Below are 14,229 nucleotides of genomic sequence, written 5' to 3'. Positions count from 1 at the left end.
ATCCTGCCCACTTGGGCCCTAACTTCCAGCAGACAGTTTTCCTTCACCTATTAGTATGTTAATAGGGCTGCAGGACATCCCTGGGGCCTGCCAGACTGCAGAAAAGGAGGAACAAATCTCTCTATGGGAGAACAAAAGGCATTAAGAGTAGAAGTTTTCCACCCACTGCCCTAGAAAAACCCAGCATCTGTGGCTCCCTAGGAAAACAGGGACTGCTTTTCTGCGAAGCATGTGGTCTCTACCCCATTTTCCCAAGCCTAGAGTTGAATAAAATTACCACTCCCAAGAATCTGTCTTCCGGGTTGTAAAAGTGCCTAAAATAAGCTTAGAACTCAACACTTGCCCAACTACAAATAAATTTTTCCCCATCAATTTCTGATTTCTTCTGAAATACAGGTAAACTAAGATGAAGAGCCTGGAAAGCTCCTGTTTCCACAGAAACAGAAAATGGCTTATTCTCATTCATCTTCAAAGAAATGATTCTCTTGCTTTAGTCACTACAAGTATAAATTCAAAATCAAACCCTTGTTTTTCTTTGTGTGTGTGTGTTGGGAGGTGGAGGTGGATACAAGTATCCGGGCAACACTGACACTGAACCCTCTTAGAAAAGTCTAGACCAGTGGTTCTCAACAGAAAAAGCTATCTGGCCTTCATAGAACAGTTGAACTATTACAAGTAAAGGTGCAGCAGTGCCATCTAGTGGATAAATGCCAGAGATGCTGCGCAATACAGGAACACTGACCAGAGCAATCCCACAATTTTCCAGCCCAAAATTTTGAGTCCCACAGTTGAGAAATCTTGATCTATGAAAAATGAGTTTTTTTTAATTTAGAAAGTTTTATCATAGGATTATAATATGGGAACATAAAAGAAAGAAGAACTACTAAACAGAAGAAGCCTATCGCTGAAAACGGGGGCACCGCTGAACTGTTAGCCTAGGAGCAGTATGTTCCTATTAGAAAGTGGGGCGGGGCCTTCCGAGAAAGAGTAAGAAAGCCCAAAGTAGCAGGGAAAGCGTGCCCAGGCTTCTGGGCAACATCCAAAAAGAGACTGAAAGAAAAAGCTACTTTTTGAGTTAGAACTTGGCAAAGCAGGCACTGGAGGCAGCTTCTGAAAACAGACTTTTATTGCCACGGTAGACACGGTATTCTGGTGTCCTTTTTATCTCTTGAGAGACCTAAAGTCACTGCTTTCATTTTTTTCAGTATACAATAACTTGCTCTTCAGAGAGCTTTGTATTTCAGAAACCAACTAGAACACAAATTTTAAATGGCATTCTATCGTGAATAGTATAATCTGATCAGAATGGACATCTTTTTAGAAATTCTTCAAATGACTCTGATTCTTTTTTGAGAGAGGGTCTTGTTCTTGTTCCCAGGCTGGCCTTGAACCCTAAACCCCTCGCTCAGCTTCTCCAATGCCACTACACCCAGCTCCTGATTTTGTTTCAAAGATGCCTGTCACAGAGACCATACATCTTCCCCTCTGGCATATTGTAACGGAGAGCTGCAGAATTCAGAGCCAATGAATAAGGTCTCTGTTAAAACTGGCAAAAAGAGCCGAGTTGGGTGATAGTGGTGTATGCCTTTAATTCCAGCACCTGGGTGGTAGAGACAAGCAGATTTCTGTGAGTTTGAGGCCAGCCTGGTCTACAGAGCAAGTTACAGAACAGCCAGAGCTACACAGAGAGACTCTGTCTCAAAAAAGCAAAAAAAAAAAAAAAAAATAGACAAACAACAACAACAAAATCACTAAAATTAGGGGACTGGAGAGATGGTTTAGTGGTTAAGACCATTGGCTGCCATTCCAGGGTTCAATTCCCAGCACCCACATGACAGCTCACAACTGTCGGTAACTCTAATTCTAGGGAATTTAGCTCCCTCACAAGAATATCACTTTAGGCAAAACACCAATGCACATAAAATAAAAATAAATGAATTATTAAAAAAAATCACTAAAATTAGTAGTTTTCTTTTTCCTTTCCTAACCTATTAGAAACTGAGAATGATCCTTGTGGCTTCTCCCCGACCTGCTGGGCAGCACTGCTCTCCACCCTCACTGGCTTTCTAGCCTGTCTTTGTCCTGAGGGCTGTGCATTTCCTACAGAACCGAAGACCATCTTCATACACTTTGGCCTTATGCAGGGATACATAAGCTCTCCTTAAGGCCTTATGCAGGGATGCACAGACAGGCTCTCCATAAGGCCTTATGCAGGGATATATAGACAGGCTCTCCACAGGGTATTACTGCAGGGATGCACAGACAGACTCTCCATAGGACATTACTGCAGGGATGCACAGACAGGCTCTCCATAGGACATTACTGCAGGGATGCACAGACAGGCTCTCCTTAAGGCATTAATGACAGTCATAGGAGCACAGGTTGACCTGCTGGATTATCAGGGTTGTGGGGGGGGAAATGCTGAGGCTGAACTGACTAAACAGTGGAATTACAAGCCATGATTAGTACAGGGAACGAAGCCTGCATTTCCTTGTTTAGCTCCAGGGCTTCTTGTTAGTCCCAGGGAACTGAGATAGCCTTAAACTCAACAAATTCCAAGGGGTTCCTATCTAGCCACTGTTTAAGGTTATTGGAAAGTTAATGAAAGAAGACTCTGGGCATCCTGTCCTCCATGAAAATTCTTTGTGAAGACTTAGCAAAACAAGTCTGTTAATACTATAGTTCTCCATGTCTGATGGCCTTCCAAATTAACTGGAAAACTAGGAGACTCAGCGATACAGTCACAACACTGGGCAGTGTTATCCGATACAACCTTCTCTGAAGATTAAAAATATGCAATATAAATATGGCAAGGAGTAGGCACAGTCAGTTATAAAAGTTTAATGAAATTAAAATTTATTTGCAAACAAGTGACTTGTGGCTACATTTCAGAGAGCCCCACTCACATCTATCTATTTTCTTTTGTGTGAGACAGGGTCTCATAGCTATGTAGCCCAGAATGTCTCAGAACTCCGGCCTTGGTACTGCAGGTACCAAGTATAAGCCATGTTTCACATCTTTCTAAAGGTACAGAGATCATGTGCATTACGAATTACTGCAATAACATTCTAGCTCACATCTGTTTTATCTCATTAAGAATTAGCAAAACAAAATTCCACCTGTATAGTTTAGGACCTCATGTCTCCTTTCTTTTCTAGGTGACTAGGCAGTTTCATTAGATAATACACTAAATGGCTCTGGCTGCTTTCATCTTAAGTCACTAACATGTACAAGCTGTTAAATTACAAGTCAGAAGGGTCAACAGTTACAGCTTGCTGTCTAAGAAAACAGCAGACAGCTATCTTAGTTCATAGTCGAAGATGACTTCCAGCCAGCAAAGGTACAAACACAGAGCTCAAGGGTGCCCTGAAATGCTGGTTTCTGAAAAAGCTCCACCTTTCAGTGATGCTGCTTCCAACAAATCAGATTTAAACATCTGAAGAAGAATGTTAAAGATCGGGTGGCAGCCCTCTTACTAGAAACAGCAGTCCATGCTAAGTTCTGTGTTGTAGGAACTAGCAAAGGAGTTTGCATTTTACCTTTCTTTAAGGCTCAGCATTCTTGAGCATTCTTGGTCTTGAGTGTCCACCAGGTCTTTCCTTGCTCATGAAACTGCCAGAAACAATGAGTATTGTCTTTGAAACTAGGCAGGTGGAGGGGTGGGTTATCACAAAAGGACATACACTCAGAAGAGCAGCAAAAGCCGTAACAGGTTAGACAGTGTAACATTCTAAAAGCTAAATCAAGGCAACTGTGCCCTAATTTTTTTTTAAAATATTTATTTATTTATTTATTATGTATACAATATTCTGTCTGTGTGTATGCCTGCAGGCCAGAAGAGGGCACCAGACCCCATTACAGATGGTTGTGAGCCACCATGTGGTTGCTGGGAATTGAACTCAGGACCTTTGGAAGAGCAGGCAATGCTCTTAACCTCTGAGCCATCTCTCCAGCCCTGTGCCCTAATTTTTAAAACAACTTAGAAACGTGAACATGAAATACAACATGGAGAGTTAGTCAAGTAACTCCATGGGCCAGTACTTTTGTCTTCTAGGTTGGGACTAAACCCAGCAAACAATCCTAATATGAGCATACTGACTTCAGCCTTTAGCTTTCAACTTCCATAAATAAAAACAAATAATAACGAAAAATCAGAGCAAGAGGACTCCTCACTCATATAAAACATTAGTAACTAGATAAATATGACTTTTTCTAGTTTAAGCCTAAGAACATGAAGTACCAGTGTCCTAAATAACCTAGGTAGAATGAAAGCATAAACAGCAGTCAGAAATTGTTTTGGTCAAGGCTAATTCATTTAATGAGACCACAATCAATGCTGAAGAAAATAAACTGACAGTAACAGTATGTTCATGATAGAATTCTCAAGGATCAAGTGTAACTAAAATTGGTAATGAACTAATTTTCCTACATTAATAAACTGCAAAGAGGAAAAACATGAACTCATAAAGCAGAGCAATGCTTGAAAACACAAATTCATTGTTAGTACTGGAAATATATTAACTGCTTGAAAGCTATTAGCCATTTCATTAAACTCATCACCATTCACATACATACAAGTTTAAGTGTGTACCCGCTTATCCTTGTCTCAGCGTTTTGTTTTGCTTTTAACAAAATTATTTGTTCTCCTGCTCAGGGGAGATTTGGAAACGTCTTGAGACAATTCTGAATGTGATCATTTTGGGGAAGGTGCTACCCACAGGTCAGAAATGCCCTTCAACAGCTCAGTGCTCAGGGCAGCACACAATTGAGAATAATCACCTCCTGAGGCTGAGATGGCTCCAAGGTCAAGGAAGAGCTAAGTTCGAGTCTCAGTGTGCACATCAGGCTGCTCACAACTGTACGTGACTCCAGCTCCAGGTGACCTAATGCCTTCTTCTGACCTTAGTGTACACAAGCAGAAGCACACAGGCAGACAGGCAGGCATACACACTTAATTCAAAATAGATATAGAAGAAAACGTCTATTGTGTGGCGTTAGCATGACCTGGATTTAATTTCCAAGAAAAGAACATGGAGGGATGTGAAGAAACATCTACTAATTCCCCCGGGTTTCCATGTTTAAAGTAGGGCACACAATTACAAACTGGCCAGAAAGAATTAACCCTGAACTGCTTGCCAACGTTAAAATCCAAACTCTGAACAAGTTGAGATCCAGAGAAAAAAGTTGCAGTATATGGATCGACCTTACCAAAATGATAACTTCAAACAGGATAGACTAGACTCTGAGATACTTGAAACTGCTTGTAGTTCTTGTCCGCTTTCTTCATGGCATAATTACAATATGCTACAACTTTATAAACGGGGGGTACTTTTGTGTGCATACTAGTCATGCTCACAGTTCATCAGGCATATAATCCCCAGCTAGAGTATCAACATCACCCTAAGTATGTATGTTTAGCACGAGACTTTTATAAACCCAATAAGCCTTTTGGCTCTGCCAAGGGAACTAACTACAGTACTCACAGGCTCAGTTCCAGGTCAGAAGTTTAGGGACAGAGACTTCGAGAGCCCTGCTGGCAAGGACCTCTGAACCAGACTCCATCTTCACAATAATTTGCAGAGAGTTTTGCTTCAAGGTTGATCTTTAGGCTGCTTGTCACCCCTTCCTCTTGTAATGCTAAGCAGATACCAAATAACATGCAGGGACCTAAAACACTAGGGCAGAAAAATAGTAACTGTCAACAACAGACATTGGAAATTATGTGGAACTGTCCAGGGAGGACAAACCAAGTCCAACTGGAGCTGTAAGAGCAGGCGCTCTCTTCACCTTGCCCACGAACAATTCAGAGAAGCCCCATTCCGCATTCCTGCTGGCAGACGTCTGACCTGTGGCAGAGGACCGCAAGCAAAGCACTTTCGTCATTTCCCTCACACTTACTTCCACTTGCAATGTACTTGACCAATTTGCGGTCCAATTCTAAGCAATGGTGGCCCACTGTCCGGCTCCTGAAAGCAACGCAGGTGTGGAAAGGCAGAGACCTGGGCTCTTGTTGCTTTCGGCGATTCCCGAAATTCGGACTTTAAAACACCTGAAAGGAGAAAAACAACGGGGAAGTTTTCGTTTCCAAAATACTGCAGAATAGCTACCGGGAGTGGGGTGAACCTGGGTTCACAGTGGGCTCCCAAGCAGCCTGGGTGCATTTGCCCCGAGAGATGCACAGGACTGCCTTGCTCACTAGGGATTTCGGATTGTTCTACACACATCAGCAAAACCTTCGACTAGAAGGGAGACTGGCAGAGTGAGAGCAAAGAAAGCAGGAGAAAAAGCAACGGCGGCCTTTGGAGCGATACGTAAGAGACTAGCCTAATTAAGGTGTACACAGCCAAGCATTTCTCAAGCTCTCTCAGTTATAAACAAACGAGGGAGAGTACAGTCACGAGTTTCCAGCAGCTTCGGCCCAGTAACTTTTAACGCCGGCTGTCACACGGATCCCAGTCTCCGTTATTTGGAAGTTCCTCTTCTCTCGATCTGGGGTAGGGGCACAAAAGAAAAAGGACGTAAGAGACCGAGTCGTGGAAAGGTTCAAACTTGTGTTCCAGGCATAGCTGTGCTGCCGATGCCTACCCTGGAGATGGTGGTGAGTATCGCAGTCGGGATATCAATAACGCGGATCCGGAGAAGTTTCAGCTTCTGCAGCGTCAGTTTCTAGAGATGCGGTCTCCTCACCTCGTAAGTGGAAACCATCCTCAGAGGTCATCTGGTGACCTTTTATAGAAGAGAGAGCATTGATAATCGGCCAATCGACACCCCACACCTTCCTTGCTCAGTAGGACCTCCGCTATACTGGGGACCTACATCTTACCGTGGGGTCTCTCCGGTCCACGGTAGCGCGCGATAGTGTAAGAGCCAGGGGCTAGTCCTTGTCCTCTCAGACAGGCCATGTTACACTGTTGTTAATGCTACAAGGAGTCGCCCGCACCTACCGGGATCGATCTCCGCGAGGACTCCCGGCACACTATTTCATGCGCGCAGCCATCTTGGATACACCCCCTCACGTCACAACGCTACGTGAGTTCATGACTTCTGGCCAGCACGCTTGATAAACCGGAAGTCCCGCCCCGCGGCAGCCCTCGCCCTAGCGATCCGGCCCGCTGGGCGCCGGCTTTCCACCGTTGTTCCGCAGGTATACCGATGACGGGACTCTGACCACAGCCAGGAACTGAACTGCGCACGCCCTCGTCCTCCGGCAGCGGCCGCTCTCTCTCACACTCGAACTAATTCTGCGCCCCGCCCACGCCACCAGCCCGCCTCCATCCGTAACCACGCCCTCACGGTTCAATTGAAGCCTAGGCCACGCCTCTTCCTCTGGGCTGCACCATCTGCGTCCCCTTACTGGTGGGGCCGTTTCCATGGTACCCAAACTTAGTTGGTTTACATCGCTCCAGCAAGTCCGCTTAAGACACTCCTGCTGGCCTATCAGAGCTGTCCTCTCAAGCTGAAGGGTTCTCTTTTAGAGCCCTCTCTACCACGCATGCGTACTGTCTTGTGGTACCTCTTGGGGCACCTCCTAAGTTCCTCACCCTGTATAAGTGATTGCTTTAATTTTGATAACATTAGTTATCTTTCATCTTCCAGAAATAATTTGAAGCAACTTACTAAAGTATACACAACATTCTGCAAGAGAAATATTAAGAATTGGAGGAAAAATTTACTGAGGGAGAATAACTAAGGCATCCAACCGCAAACCATCAGATATAGAACAGTATCTGAAGGTGGAAAGTAGGTGAGGATCTAAGCCTCTAAAGGGCCACAAAGCAGAAAAAATGACAATTATTTTACGCTTTTATAATATTCATAAAAACCAATCGAGATTTGGGTTTTGAAAAACACTTCTTAACTCTTACCCTGAGGGAAACTTCCGATTACTTGCTGGGGCTCAGGAGCTAAACCCATTCCCTGTCTGTCTTCTTCCCCACCTTCTTCCTCACTATAGACAAAAGACTGGCAGCTTAAAACAAAGGCCTGAGGTGGATTTCTGTGAGTTTGGGGCCAACCTGGTCTACATAGCGAGCCCCAGGCCATCCAAGACTATATAGAGAGACCCTGTATGGAGAACAAAAAGGTCTGGTAAGGCCCTCTTCCAGTCCAACAAGATTAAGGGCAAACCAGAACCTGTTTACCCCAGCCTTGTGGACCCATCAGCCTCCCTGCCTTTGTCCAAACTGACCATTCCTAAACTGGGGGAGAAAGACCCCCTCAAAAGATCCTTCAAAATTCCTTCCCCCAAATACAGACTGGGCTTCAGTTTCCCACGTCTCCTCACTGCTTTGCAGAGAATCTTTTTCTCTGTGTGCATTGCGTGTGTGCATTGTGTGTGTGCTCTGTGTGTGTGCGTGTACTTCCTCACCTCCAATAAAAAGCCCTTTCTTTGCCAGCTGATTTTGTCTGCTGCTGTCTTCTCCTAATGCCCTGCAGATTTTCGCTGCCCTTTAACTCCTTAACTGGCAGAGAAAACAAAGTCATTTAAGGCCTCTAAACCATAACTCATGATGACGATGCAAGGTAAGTGGAAAGAAGGGGCCACAGATAGTGATCCCCGGACCCCCTTAATGTAAGCTGTTGCCAAAATTGCAATAAATGAAATTCAGGAATTGTCCAAACTTTCCACTTCAGCTGAGTACCTAGACCTTCAATAGCCTGGCTTAATTCAAAGTTGCATTTTGATTATCTTTCCCTGTCTGTCACTACAAAAGAATTTTATCCATGTTGGTTGACTAAATAACTTAATATGGGAAATAATGTATCCTTTACACCCAAAAGAAAAAAAATTCTATGATCAATTAATTGTGTCTGATATGGGTAAAAGAAAGGCAAATGTCTGAAAATAACATTTTATATCTCTGATTTATAGTGATGGGGGTCAAATGTGTGTGTGTGTGTGTGTGTGTGTGTGTGCATGCGTGCACATGCATGTGCAGTCCACACAATTATTTCTCATTGTAAGGCTGTTGAGTTGAAATTCAGATAGTAGAGGGTTCAAGTTCATTATTGTTGGCCAGGTCTCTGCACTGGAAACTCTGAAGTGTTGGGTAATTCTTTTGCCTTTTGTATCAAGGAGAATGAGGGTATGCTTAAGATGCTGTTAGGAAGACAAGACTATGTAATTTAAAGGTTATATCACCTAATGCCTCCCCACCCACATTTGTAGAGGTTTGCATAAGAAATCTGTACAAAGAGGCCTAAACAGGACTGCCCAACAAGCAGCAAAATTGAGAATTCAGGCTGAACAATACTACTCCATAGAGTTTGGTTGCAATAAATTCAGGCTAGAAAAAAAGTCATGACAAAATTCTTAGAACTTCCTAGAGGTAAAAGCAACAGATGCAGTAATCAATATAATTGACTTTTATTTGTGATTCATGAATTGGGACAGCTTTTTTCCTACAAAATAGCATAAAGGTTTGCACTGTGCAATAGCAAAACATTGGTTTTTGTAAGATGGAAATTGAGACCAGATAAATATACACATACACATACAAACACATGCACCCACACACAGAGTTAGATAGCATCAAATGCCTTTAGAGTAGTCTTAGTAAGAGTTAATAAGTAGAAGAGATTTCCTTATCTTGAAAGACTCAAGTCAACTATAACCCCGGATTTTCTGGAAAAGCTGGGCTGTTGAGATCTATCTGCTTCCTTAAAGTTTCCCCTCAGTTGAGACATTTCGAAAGAGTGATTGCGTTTTGCTATGGCATGGCTCCTGAAACCTCATGCAGGTTCTAAATCCAAAACAGTGGCCCTACATAATCTTTACTTAACAAACCCGGGCAACAGTGGAAACATGCATGTATCGGACAAAATGGCAGGTAAGTCTTGCGTTTAGGCTTTTAGTAGATGAAATTCATTATAGCATTTCCATTCCCAAGATGAGACACAGCTCATTGAAGAAATTGACCATTCAATTCTTGTCTGAAAGCTGGCCGTGGTGGCACACACCTTTATTTCCAGCACTTGGGAGGCCAGCCTCATCTACATAGTTCCAGGACAGCCAAGGCTCCATAAAGAGTCCTTGTAGTTATTGATTTATTTGGTTGTTTTTCAAGACAGGGTTTCTTTTGCAGCCCTAGCTGTTGTGGAACTAGCTCAGTACATCTGGCTGGCTTAGAACTCACAGAGATCCGACTACCTCTGCCTCCCAAGTGCTGGGATTAAAGGCGTACGCCATCACTGCCCAGCTCAGAACTTGCTTTAAAAAATCCTACCTTAGAAAAGTTGGCAGAGTTTCATTTACCTGGTTTCTCTGAATTAATTTTTATTTCCAAGAAGTAGTGATTAACTTTCTCTGACTAACAAAAATGTTAACCTGTGAAAAGTAAGACAAAGTTCATCACGATTATAGCTATTGATTAACTTACAAAATTTGATGAGCTTTTTTAATATCCCTGTATACGATTTCCTCACCTAAAATGAGCATGGAACCAAACTCCAGGCAGGCCCCATACCCAGGAATAATTGGCCAAAACAAAATGAATTGAATATATGTGTTTGTTTGTGTTGATTTTTTTCTTTTTGGTTTCTCGAGACAGGGTTTCTCTGTAGCTTTGGAGCCTGTCCTGCAACTAGCTCTTGTAGACCAGGCTGGCCTCAAACTCACAGAGATCCGCCTGCCTCTGCCTCTCAAGTAAGTGCTGGAATTAAAGGTGTGTGCCACCACCATCTGGCTTTGTTTTGAAATCAATTTTTGTAGATAGATAGATAGATAGATAGATAGATAGATAGATAGATAGATAGATAAAGAGAGAGACAGGGAGACAGAGAAAGAAAGACAGGAAGAGAGAAAAAACAAAGTTGGATGGTTAGGGAAGTGGGGAGAATCTGGGAGGAGTTGGGGGGACGAGAAAGAATATGATAAAAAATAATGGATAACTAAGCAGTGGTGGTGCATGCCTTTAATTCCAGCACTTGAGAGGCAGAGGCAGGTAGACCTGTGAGTTCGAGGCCAGCCTGGTCTTCACAGCTAGTTCCAGGACAGTCAAAGCCACATATAGGAATCTTGTCTCAAAAACCAACACCCCTTAAAACTGTATAAAAATTTTGAATTAAAAAAGTGAGCATGGATGAGGTAGAGATGTCAAAATTGTGGCATTCCTTGTTGATCAAGGATATTGGAAACTGTTTTACTCTGAGCAGTGATGTGAAGAATGAATTGGCAATGTCATTCATGGGACTGTCCTTCACCTCCAAGGTGTTAAGCTACTAGAATTTCAGTTTTTGACTTAAACTAGTCAGTTTAGTTTTGTGCAACTTTGAAACACTCTTGGGGTATGACATGCAAAAACCGAGCCTGTGCTGGGGGAAGTTGACTTTGTAGGACTGGGAATTCAATTATGTGGAAAAGAAATGGATGTTCTTGTGTGAGACAAGTGCTTCGAGGACACTGGTTCCATGAGCCACTTACAAATCTGTACCAAAAAAGCAAAGGAAAGACTCCTCAAAGGAGATGATAATGAGATAGACTTGGATCAATGGCTGGGATGTGTAAAGGCAAATAAAACCTCTCAGGGTCCATGTCAGGAGATCTTGTGTGCAGAAACACACAAGGATGGAGGTCCGCGAGAGCATTGGCAAGTAACAGGAACAACTGGGAGAACTCTCAGAAGAGAACCGGGGTGTGGATTGGTGTAGATGCTTCTGAGAAAGCCAGGCTTGTTCAGATTTTAGGGTTCAGAGAGTTGAGATTCTCTCACATGTACACGGGAATGCTTAGGAGTATTTGGATGTCAAAATGGTATGAGTATAAATGACAAGGCCAAAAAGGAAGGCAGGAAGGGCTTTTCAGGATGTTGGGTTCCAGTGTGCACGTACTAGTCATGGCCTTTTGAATCCGTGGTACATGTGTGCTCAGGGCTCCAATAAGCAGGAAATCACTCTTCTTTCTTCTCACTCATGTTAGTAAAAAGTCAAATGAGCTTATTTTAGTAGTGATTTCAGGACTGACACACACATGGACTCACAGAAATGGTGGCAGCATGCACAGGGCCTGCACAGGTCTGAAGCCAAGAAGGGCCTCAGTGCTGAGAGGGGAAAGTGGACCCCATCTCTAACCAAGACGTTATCTCCAAGTGACAAACACTCACAAAGGAAAAATTAGTTTTCTTCAGTGGAGTCTCAGTAGATACACAAACCACACTCAAGTGAAGTCCCATACCTAGCAATAGGTGGTCAACACAGAACTTAAGTAATGGGTATTTGGGAGGTCATTTTGTCTCATAATGCTTTTCCTGGGTCTATCTCTCTCTTGTATCTATCTATCTATCTATCTATCTATCTATCTATCTATCTATCTATCTGTATAAATATATATTTGTATAAATGTGTATACATATACACAGCTATCTGTGTGTATGAGTATATATGTATATATACATATACATCTATCTGTCTATCCATATCTATCTATCTATCTATCTATCTATCTATCTATCTATCTATCTATCTATCATCTATCTATCTGTGTTGGGGTATATATGCATCTATCTATGTATCTATCTAATCTTACTAGTCTTTTCCTTATATATTATGGTTTCTGATCTATTTTTTGTGGGTTTTCCCACACATGTGTCTCTGTGTGTGTATGCATGTGTATGCTTCTCATGCTTCCCCCTCCCCCGTTTGCTTGTTTGTTTTGTTCTATTCTGGTGTGGTAGTTAGAGTGTAATCGGTCTCCATAGTCTCACAGGGAGTGGCAGTATTAGGAAATGTGGCACTGTTGGAGTAGGTATGGCCTTGCTGGAGGAAGTCACTGTGGGGGTGGGTTTTGAGGTTTCCTATGCTCAAGACACTGTCCCAGTTGACTTCCTTTTGCCTACAAGATGTAGGACTCTCAGCTCCAGCACCACATCTGCCTTCACACTGCCATGCTCCTCACCATGATGATAATGGGCTAACCTCTGAAACTGTAAGCAAGCCACTCCAAATAAACATTTTCCTCATAAGAGTCTCTGTGGTTGGTGTCTCTTCACAGCACTAAAAACCCTAACGGAGACATCTGGTTTGTTTGTTTTGCTTGCCTGTTTCTATAATGATATTTTATTTGTATTTTAATAAATAAAACTTGCCTGAACATTAGAGCAAAACAGTCACCCTGGTCAGCCTTACAGACCAGGCAGTGGTGACACACACCTTTAATTCCAGTAGCCATACTAGTTTAGCATAGAAATCGGGTGGTTATGGTGCATGCCTTTAATCCCAGCATTAGAGAGGAATATAAAATGGGAGGAGACAGCTCTCAGGCTCAGTCTCATCCTGACAATAAAAAATGTCTTCATGAACTGCCAGTATCCTACAGAGGAGAAAACAGCACTGTTTGAAAATGAGGCACTTGCCTAGTGGCTCACGTCTTTAATCCCGGCACTCTGGAGACTGATCTCTGGGTTTGAGGCCGGCTTGGTCTGCATAGTAAGTTCCAGGCCAGCTGGGCTACATAGTGAGACCCTGCTCAAAAAGAAAAGAAAGAGAAAATGACTAAGTCAAAATAGAATATTTTGCAGAATGGACAGAAATACCTTGGTTCCCTGTGTGTCTTAATTTAAAGTGAATAGAATCATTCCAGTTGTGGCAATGAGACAAAATCGATTTGGATTTTAAAGGGATTATCTTTTGCTTTATTGTGGATAAATGGAGCCTTCATATCCACATGTGTTTTATAACTTTAGTGAGCTTTAAAAACATTTTATGCCGGGAGTGGTGGTAGACACCTTTAATCCCAGCACACAGGAAGTAGAGGCAGTTGAATCTCTGTGAGTCTGGGGCCAGTCTAGTCTATATAGGAAGTTCCAGGACAGCCAGTGCTATGTAGAGAGACCCTGTCTCAAAACAAAGAATAAAATAGCATTCTACATGAGTCAGAAAAACAACGTACACATTTCTATTTTGTGTCACCTCATATTTTATTTTCTTCTGAGCATGAGATCAATATTCATGTACCCAGAAACTGCTAGAGTATTAAAAACATGGTGAGATTAATGTATCTTTCCTGTCTCAGGATAATGTCTGCCCTTTGAAAGCTTCCAGCAACAATAATGTAAAATTTTTCTTGATGTTCTCTATACTCTCAATGTTTAGAAATAAATTTTATATGCCATGATTGAAATTTTTGTCATCATTAGCACAGCGACTAAGAAGTTATTGAAACTGCCTAAATGAGCAGTTTGCAAAGCAGTAGAGCCTCTGGAGATTTGCTAATTAAAATTTGTACCTTGGTCT

General features: G+C 42.5%; 1 long non-coding RNA gene across 9 annotated transcripts; it reads right to left on the bottom strand.

Annotated features, from left to right (window-relative positions):
• Positions 1 to 1,108: 1,108 nt before the first annotated feature.
• LOC125404628 (uncharacterized) lies at positions 1,109 to 7,243 on the bottom strand. Of its 9 annotated transcripts, none has more exons than XR_015000462.2 (4): positions 6,824 to 7,243; positions 6,586 to 6,726; positions 3,540 to 6,489; positions 1,109 to 3,436 (listed from the first exon to the last, which is right to left on the bottom strand). It is a non-coding gene; the product is annotated as an uncharacterized LOC125404628 (long non-coding RNA). The 9 variants fall into 9 exon arrangements; XR_015000459.2 differs by having other exon boundaries at positions 1,109 to 3,612; positions 4,780 to 6,489; positions 6,824 to 7,237; XR_015000460.2 differs by having other exon boundaries at positions 1,109 to 4,901; positions 5,484 to 6,489; positions 6,824 to 7,236.
• Between the last annotated feature and the right edge of the window lie 6,986 nt (positions 7,244 to 14,229).

Source organism: Myodes glareolus, chromosome X, assembly GCF_982192425.1.
Source record: "Myodes glareolus chromosome X, mMyoGla1.1, whole genome shotgun sequence".
Lineage (NCBI taxonomy): Eukaryota > Metazoa > Chordata > Mammalia > Rodentia > Cricetidae > Myodes > Myodes glareolus.
Note: the sequence above shows the minus strand (reverse complement) of the source record. Positions and strands in the feature narration are given on the sequence as shown.